Below are 9,602 nucleotides of genomic sequence, written 5' to 3'. Positions count from 1 at the left end.
GAATTGAATGATGAAACCGTTCCTGAGACGCCTCAAACTTTGATGCCCATGGTCCCAATGTCGACTCAACAAGATATTGTTGTTCCTTTGCCCTCACCGACAGCTGTGCATATCTCAGATAAAGGCGTGCCTGCTCCGTCTACTCAACCACAGTTGATGCAAACTGAGAAACGAATAACAACAGCCAAGATTCCTGCGAGTGCAAAACAGAAAGACATCATCAACCCCTCTATGGACAACCATCAAACAAAAAAACAAAAAAAGAACTATGGCTCTACCAAAGGTGGGATCAGCAAAAAAACCAAAGAGGTTTTCCCCATATAATCTGAAACTTTCAGCTGGTAGCGATTTTGATGATTCTCCGTTTCTGGATACACCAATTCTAGAAGCGAGTGAGGTGACTCAGTGGGCGATGGTGGCTGGCCCTAAACAGCCACCGACGCACAAATGAAGTTAATATGTTGGAACTGTCAGGGTTTGGGCAACCCCCTGACGGTTCAAGCTCTAAAGGCCATGACGGCCAAGGAAAAGCCCGACATTTTGTTTTTAATGGAAACTAAGAATCAAGAATCAGTGCTCCTCAGATTGCAACGTCAATTACATTTCAGCAACTCTTTTATGCTCAACCCGATCGGTATAGCAGGGGTTTATCTATTTTTTGGAATGACTCGATCTTTAGAGTTTGAACAGTGTTCGGAGTACCTTTTGATATGCTCTGTCGAGACTCCATGGATGATAGGCTGACAAGGCTGACCTATCTTCATGCTCCTTCATCTTTCCACAATCGCCAGTTATTCTGGGAGGACCTTAGAAGAATTAGCAACGCCAATACTCTACCTTGGCTCACAATGGGATTTTAATGAGATCCTTTATCCCTGAAAAGGTTGGAAAGCGACAACAAATTGGAACCGTTTAAATTCTTTCCGGACGGTAATCAATGACCGTGTGTTGCTTGAGTTAGAGAGTAAGGGCTGCGCCTTTACCTGGATGAATAATAGGGTCGAGGATGACTTAGTTAAGGAAAGACTGGACCGTGTTCTATGCACAATGGACTGGAGACTTCTATACCCTGCTGTGGAGGTGTTTGCTTTGCCGGCCTTGGGCTCAGATCATAGCTCGCTTCTTTTGACCAATTCAGCTCAACCTAAAAGGGGCGGTAGGCCATTCATCTTTGAAGCTTACTGGATCCAAGACCAAGAATGCCGCGATGTAATCTACAAAGCATGGAGCTCAGTTAAGGTACGTAATTCAGATATTATGTATAAACTACGATAGGTTTCTCGTGCCTTACATGTTTGGAGCCGTTCAAAATTTTCTAAATGCCATCAGAAGATTCAACAATTACAACATCAACTTCAAATCATTATCAATCAACCATACAATTTTGGAATGGACACAGCGGTAGCTTCCCAGCTTCGGGATGAGATTAAAACTATATGGCAGCAAGAAGAAAAGTACTGGGCTATGCGTTCTAGAATAAACTGGTTGCGATGGGGGGATAAGAATACCAAATTTTTTCATGCAACTACGATTCAACGACGACAGAGAAATAGGATAGGCATGTTACAAGACGAGACTCACAACTGGGTGAGGGACAATCAGGCCTTGAAGGAGCTAACCAATGCCTACTTCTCTCAGTTATATACAACAAGAGGCCCTCGTAACTATGTGTCAATTCTGGATCAGTGTCCACAGATTGTGTCGACTGATATGAATGATAATTTGATGAGTCCAATTACCGCCTCTGAGGTGAAACAAGCAGTCTTTCAGCTGGGGAAATCAAAATCACCAGGTCCTGATGGATTAAACGGCCTCTTTTACCAAACCCATTGGGATATCCTCCACGATGATTTGCTTAACTTAGTCACGGAATTCTTCTGCTCAGGAGTGATGCCTAAAGACATTAACAAGACCATCATTGCTCTCATTCCTAAGACCAATCATCCTGAAAACCTCGACCAGTTCAGACCTATCGGCCTATGTAACTACGCGTACAAGATTATATCCAAGGTCTTGGCCAATCGACTGAAACCATGGCTTTGTGAGCTCATCTCAGAAGAGCAGGCTGCTTTTGTTAGTGGGAGACAAATACAGGATAATGTCTTCATTGTACAAGAGGTACTACATCAATTTCGAACGAGGGAAAGGAAGAAACACTTTAATGTACTCCTCAAGACAGATATGCAAAAGGCTTATGACAAAGTTGAATGGGATTTTCTACAGGACTATCTACTACGATTGGGGTTTCATTCCCATTGGGTGAAGCTACTAATGCAATGCATAACCACAGCCTCTTTCAGTATTCGCTTTAATGGAGAACAACTTTCATATTTTCAGCCATCAAGAGGACTTCGACAAGGCGACCCGCTTTCCCCTTATATATTCATATTACTGACAAATCTTCTATCCACTCTCATTCACCAAGCGATTCACATAGGACATCTTAAAGGTATAAAGCTGAACAGCTCATGCCCGACACTCTCGCACCTTTTTTTTGCAGATGATTCCGTTTTCTTTCTCAAGGGAACTTTGATGGAATGTCAGAATCTTGCTAATATTCTCAACCAATATTGTATGGCAACGGGCCAAGTTATAAACCGGAACAAATCATGCCTATTTTTCAGTAAAAACTGTCCGATCACCTTAAAGGAAAACTTGGCGGGTATTTTTAGAATGCTGGTGTTATATCGATATGGTAAATATTTAGGTATTCCGTCCGAGTGGGGGTAAATCTAAAAGGGAGATGTTTGGTTGGATATTAGGAGACTACATTCAAAACTTGAGGGCTGGAAAGAAAGATTCTGTCAAAGGGCGGAAAGGAGATCCTAATTAAATCAATTGTACAGGTAATCCCTCAATATTCTATGTCTGTTTTCAAGTTGCCAACATCTTTGTGTAAACTTATTGAACAGAAAATTTCCGGATTTTGGTGGAAAACTGACCCAAACAGGGTTGGTGTTCATTGGAAGAAATGGGATTTGTTAAAAACTGATAAGGATGGTGGAGGGCTCGGATTTCGAGATTTGATGGCTTTTAACAAAGCGATGCTTAGGAAGCAGGCTTGGCGACTAATCCACCAACCGGGCTCGTTGTGGGGTCAAGTTTTTAAGGGGTTGTATTTTCGTTCGGTGAATTTCCAAAAGGCAGCTAGAGGTACACGATCTTCGTGGGGATGGCAGAGTCTTCTTCTCGGTCAAGAGGCCATCCTACCTCATATCTGTTGGTCGGTTGGGGATGGCATGAATATAAGGATTCGGGAAGATAAGTGGCTACCTATTGGCACAATAGGTGGACCGGCAACCGAGGGAGGAGCCGAGCGGGTGGCCAATCTTATTGATCCTCTTACCCAAACATGGAATTTTCCTCGATTCAACAAAGCTATTCGATACTCCTAGCACCGAAATTGTTAAAATTCCTATACGACCTGTCCATGCTAAAGATTTGTTAGTCCGGATGCCTACCAAGGATGGAAATCACACGGTTAAGAGTAATTATAGATCGTGGTTAGCATGACACGCACATCAACGGTTCCGCAGCATCTTCATCACATCGTAACCCAAAATATTGTGGCGTAAGATCTGGTCTATGAACACAGAGCCCAAAATTCGCACTTTTATGTGGTCACTTTGTCATAATGCCCTTGCAACCAAAGCAAATTTGTTTCATCGACATATTTCTCCCACTCCCATATGCAATCTATGTAATCTCAGGACTCCTGAAATGATTGAACACCTGTTCTTTTTCTGTCCCTGAACAATCGATGTATGGAAGCATCCTAAGGTTAACATTTCAGTCTCATCTACTACAATACAAAGGATTGATGTATGGATCACGGAACGAGCAACAAATCAAAGGCTCATACCTGGTTTGGCAACAATAGCGCAGATCTTGTGGCAAGTCTGGTGTATGCGCAACAGCTGGATTTTTCGCCATAGACCACCGGATCCCCATCGAGCAAAGGGACGACGCCCTTGCACCGTCCAGCCTCCGATCTTCTTCGATGCGAGCAGATCCGCAACAAGGAGGCTATCACGATGCACCATCCGTGGAAACCTCCAAAGACGCGACTTCCTTAAATGCAATATCGACGGATCTTACTACCTGTGGTAGCCAAGAAGGAACGATGGCATGTGTTAGTCGAAATCATCGGGTATTCTAACGATGTCTACACCAAGCGATTTCCAACGCCTCGCGTTTCAATCGGAAGTTCAAGCGCTCACCTTCACTCGCACCATCCGAGGAATCAAGGCATCAACACAGAAATATAGTAATCGAATCGACTCACAAATTTTGATCGATACAAATCCACGGAAGAAGACGTCACCATGGGAAGAAAGAATGCTTTTCAACGAAATTTCAGCTCTGCTCCCCGAATACCCTAGCGTGCGTCTGTAGTTCTGTCGTAGGGAGGCCAATAGAGCAGCCGACCGGGCCGCCAAGGCCCATGGTAGACTTGACCTAGCTCATAATTGAACATCTTTACTCCTTACATTTTGCAGATCTTGTTGCTGCGATGCAATAGTATCTGGATGTACTTTGACGAATACATAAATAATACTTATATGTTTCGATCAAAAAAAAAAAATAGATCCAAAAATGACGAAAAAATTATAGAACACGCACAAGACGATTTGGAACAAAACTCATGAGGTAATATTATCCAGAAATCATCACAGGAGACTACACAAAAATAATAATATATCATTTCAAAACAAAAACAAAACCGAAAATGCTCCTCAACTACTGTAGAATCGCTCATCTTTAGAGGTGTTTTTTGAAGGTCAGACAGCACTCGATTGAGGCATGCGACCCATCATTTTGAATCTTGAGACATGTATTATTTAAGCCTAAGAGAACTTGAGTTGAAACGAGATCATTTCGGATCTTGCTTTGGCCAAAATAGTAAATCAATCCTATAACTATGAAAATGCAGATTTAAGCAAAATCAAACACAATCATTCAAGTTCAAGCTCAAGCTTCAGCAACTCATCAAAGATTAGCATATATCCCTAATATTGAACCGTAACCCTAGCTGGTTAATCCGACCTCGCTTCACGGGGTTTGAAACCGAGAAATTACCTTTTGATGTGGTTTTTCTCGATTTCAGTCACAATCGAGTAGAATTTTTGTTGGAACTTTGATTGGATCTTCATGAACCTCCATGGACTATATCTTGTTTGTGAGGAAGATTGGCGATTGGCGCCAATCTGATTGAACCAGCTGATCGAGGAATAGACTGGCTTGATTGGCGATCTTTGGTGTCACAATCGAAAAGCTGCCAAACGGAAGCTATGGCCGCCTCTCCAGTAACCTATGCTGGTGATCGAGGAGAGGAGAAGCTGAGTAACCACCGGTGAGGGGCAAAATCGACAGCAATTTTTTGAGAGAGAGAGAGAGAGAGAGTTTGATTTCATGCATAATGAAGCCCCCAGAAAATGGAGGGAATATTTACTTTATATATTCCCCAAATTAAGCAATTTCGACTGTTGGTTCAATCCGATAGTTGAAATTTTGATCCAATGATTAAAAATCAATTTCAAAGGCTTTATCATGATCTCGAGGTATTGGGTAATTGATCTAGTAGGTTTGATTTGCAAAAACCCGAGTCAAAACCGAGAATTGTGTTGAAATGTTCGATTAAGAGTTAATTTGCAATTTGACGAAATTCGAGAGTCAACCCGTTAAATTTCGAGAAATTGAAGTTGTAGAAGTGAAATTGACACTAAGAGGATCCCAGAACCTGTCGTTGGAGGTCAAGAACTGGGCCGATACTATCGGCGGTTGGTCAAACCGGTTTGGTCCGATTTTGCCGTTTTTGATTGGTTCTTAATTGGTTGGTCCAATTCCGCTGTTTCGTCTACTTGGGACCCCTGAGTCCAAAATTTATATGACCAAATTGGAAAGGAATTTTACCTTAGAAGAAATTGGCCAATTAAGGTACAATTAAGCTAATCAAACCTTATGAATGTGATCTAGGGGTCTTATATTGAACTAATTGAATGATTATCGTGAAAAATAAAGAGTCAAAACCATAGGTGCTTTGAATTGGGCTTAAAAGGCTAAAATGGTTAAATTTGCAATTCAATGGATAAAATTGCAAATGAACTAAAATTGAATTCAATTAGTGACACAATTGTCCTATCTTATGAACTGCCCATGTGCAAGATCACTTATCGCATTCAAATTGACCTTGAATTAAAGCACTCGAGCTTAGGTAAAAAATGGATCTAAGCCTAATATCAAAATTTGACCTAGATTTATGATATCAAACCATAACTATGAATGGGTCAATTCGAATTTTGACAATTGAAACTTAATTGCATGGGATGAGTTCTTATGTGAATTTCTCAAAATCGATTTTGGATTTGGACTTATCTTAAATAAATGAGTGAGAAATAATCTTTGGTTTGTAAGTTATAAATGATCGATTTTGGTTTCATAATTAGGATTCAAAACGGCAATTCGCTTTTTGATCCAGCAATTCTCAAAATTGAATGCACAAGCCAATTTAAAATAATCCCTAAACCAAATGTCGAAAAAGGAACTACGCCTAATTATGACTAGAATAAAAGTAATTTTATTTTTGGATGATTTAGAACCTAAAACTGAAAATTTTAGAAATCAAGGTTTTTGATCGAATTTTGTGAAATTTTCGACAAAAAGTCAAGTTGATATCAAAAGAAATGTTTTTGTGGATTTTTCAAGTTTTTTTTTTTTAAAGTTAAAGGTTTGACCAAAAGTCAACCCTCTAGTTGACTTTTCATAAAATGTTAATTTTTTGGTCAAATATTTGAATTTTCGAGAAATTAATTTGACGATAGTGAAATTAAGGTTAAATGGCATTTGTTTGGGCAAAAAGTCAAATTTGACCCGGGATTGACTTTTGGTCAAAGGATTGACCAAAAAGTCAACAATTTGACTTTTCGAGTTTTTATTGAAATAAACTAGAAATTAATTAAAAATAATAATGTAAAAGAAAGAAATAAAAAATGGCAAAAATGGCATTTTTATTTTTTTTGTCAAGAAATGGGGTTCCGTCGCGATCAAAAATCCAAATCTCTTTTTTTACCTTTTAATGATACATCGACTAAAAATCAGGTGTCAACACTATCAATCTATGCAATTTTAGCTACAAGATTATATCAAAAGTTATGGCTAATCGATTAAAGCTATGGCTCTTAGAGGTGATAGAACAGGAGCAAAATGCCTTCATTAGTGGAAGACAAATTCAAGACAACATCTTTATAGTCCAAGATGTGCTGCACTAGTTTAGGATAAGGGGAAAAAAAAGGAAGTTTCAAGTGGTCCTAAAACTAGACATGCAGAAGGCATTCGATTGAGTCGAGTGTGATTTTCTCTGCCAATGTATGACAAAGATGGGTTTCAACGATCATTGGGTTTCCTTGGTCAAAACTTGCATCTCCAACGTCACATTCAACATAATAGTTAACGGAGAAACTCTCCAAGAATTTAAACCAACCCAAGGCATCAGGCAAGGAAACCTTCTCTCTCCCTACCTATTCATTATTATGACTAATGCTCTGTCTATGCTTATACATAAGGCATTATGGGAAGGCAAATTGAAGGGAATTAGATTGAATAGAAACTGCCCTACACTCTCTCATCTACTTTTTACAGATGATGCTATATTTTTTTTGGATGGCACTAGAAAGGAATGTCAAAACTTAGCATGCCTTTTAAATTAATATTGTCACATGTCAGGCCAAGCCATCAACCTACACATATCAGGTATCTTCTTTAGTATCTGCTGTCCACAGCATTTAAGTAGGAGTACATCAGAAGAATTATGGGTTCCCATCATTGAAAAAACAGGAAAATACCTAGGAATCCCATCGGATTGGGGTAAATCAAAGAAAGGCATGTTCGCGTGGATCCTAGCATGGGTTAACATGAAACTTGAAGGGTGGAAAAAAAAACCTTATAACAAAAGCAGGGAAGGAGATACTAATCAAAACGGTGGTGCAAGAACTACCTTGGTATACTATGTCAATCTTCAAAATCCTAGTGTTGATTTAATGAGCAATAGAACATAAGATAGCGACATTCTGGTGGAGGAGTAGTCAAAAGAAGACTGGCATCCATTGGAAGAGATGGGAGGTACTGAAAATCAGAAAAGACTGTGGAGGCCTTGGTTTTAAAAACTTTCAATAAGGCAATGCTGGTAAAGTAGGCTTGGAGGCTCATACAAGATCCTTCAACCTTATTGTAAAAAGTGCTGAAAGGTTTATACTACCCCTCTGAAGTATTTCTTAAGGTACAAAAAGGATCTAAACCATCATGGGGCTGGCATAGTCTACTCTTTGAAGGGGAAGTTTTGGAGCAGCAACTCACCTAGTCTATGGGAGATGGGGAGTATATCAAGGTTAGAGAAGACAATTGGCGGTCCTATAAATCTAGGCAAACCTCACTACGTGGTTGAACTAATTGACCCAACATCCAGACAGTAAAATAAGCAAAAACTGTCTAGCCTATTTGATGAAGCTCTAGTCAACGGAATTCTTGCGACCCCCTGAACCCAACCATGACGAAAGATAAGCTCATGTGGGACAAGACAAGCTCACAAATATATACGGTGAAAAGCGATTATAATACCATTCACAATGCAGAGACACATAGCAACAAAACCCAGGCATCCTCATCTTACCAACCTCCCAAGAAGCTATGGAATATGATTTGGCATCTAAACATTCCACCAAATATAAAAATCTTCACATGGAGCTTATGTACAAACACCCTCCCAACACAGGAAAATCTATACAAGTGAAAGGTGGTACTTGATCCACTATGCCCCATCTGTCGCCAAACATTAGAGACACCGAAGCACCTCTTCCTACTCTTAAAATGGACATAACAAATCTGGTCAAACCCAATATTGAGGCTATCTACCTCTCCTGAGGAAGTTACATGAATAGAAAAATGGTTGTTCGAGGCCTTCAGCGCACGTGAAGACCACCATACATAGGAACTGATCGGCGGTAATCTATGGCAGATCTAGAAACAGCGCAACACAAGGGTCTTTAGAGGGGATCAACCGAGACCGATAGCCATAATTGAAGAGGTGAAGGTTAAGAGGAGGCTATTTGACAGATGGAACCTGAAAACATCATATCGGGGATAAAGAACCAAATCCGTACCTGCGAGATAGTCTTCCAGAGCGCGGCAAGCTAACATACAACGTAGATGGTTCCTGGCTGAACGAATGGAGATCCGACGCGATGGCGGGCGTATGTCGGAACTCAAAGGGCATCATCATACACAAATTTGCAAAAGAGATCAACGCCGATTCAGCCTTCCAGTCAAAAACCCTAGCTCTCAACATTGTGGTGATGCGACTTGTGGAACGAAGGAAGTACACATCTCAAACTGGGTAACTGAAGTACAAACCGACTAAAAAAAAAATAATGTACAAACTGACTGCTTATTTCTAGTGGAACTGGTGATGGGCTGAGCGGCAAGTCCATGGATAGAGCAATGGATCATTGAAGAATGCATGGCTATGTTGAGCCAACTTCCAAGGCCCAAGTCACCTATGTGCCAAGAGAGGCCAACCAACCCGCGAATTGGATAGCCAAAACTCATCG

The 9,602-nt window shown here is 40.4% G+C and overlaps 1 long non-coding RNA gene across 1 annotated transcript; it reads right to left on the bottom strand.

Moving 5' to 3' along the window:
- Positions 1-8,587: 8,587 nt before the first annotated feature.
- Positions 8,588-9,393, bottom strand: LOC104414220. The gene is made up of 2 exons (XR_005545177.1): positions 9,156-9,393; positions 8,588-8,856 (listed from the first exon to the last, which is right to left on the bottom strand). It is a non-coding gene; the product is annotated as an uncharacterized LOC104414220 (long non-coding RNA).
- Positions 9,394-9,602: the final 209 nt, after the last annotated feature.

The sequence above is a fragment of the Eucalyptus grandis genome, chromosome 8, assembly GCF_016545825.1.
Source record: "Eucalyptus grandis isolate ANBG69807.140 chromosome 8, ASM1654582v1, whole genome shotgun sequence".
In the NCBI taxonomy this organism is placed as follows: domain Eukaryota; kingdom Viridiplantae; phylum Streptophyta; class Magnoliopsida; order Myrtales; family Myrtaceae; genus Eucalyptus; species Eucalyptus grandis.
Note: the sequence above shows the minus strand (reverse complement) of the source record. Positions and strands in the feature narration are given on the sequence as shown.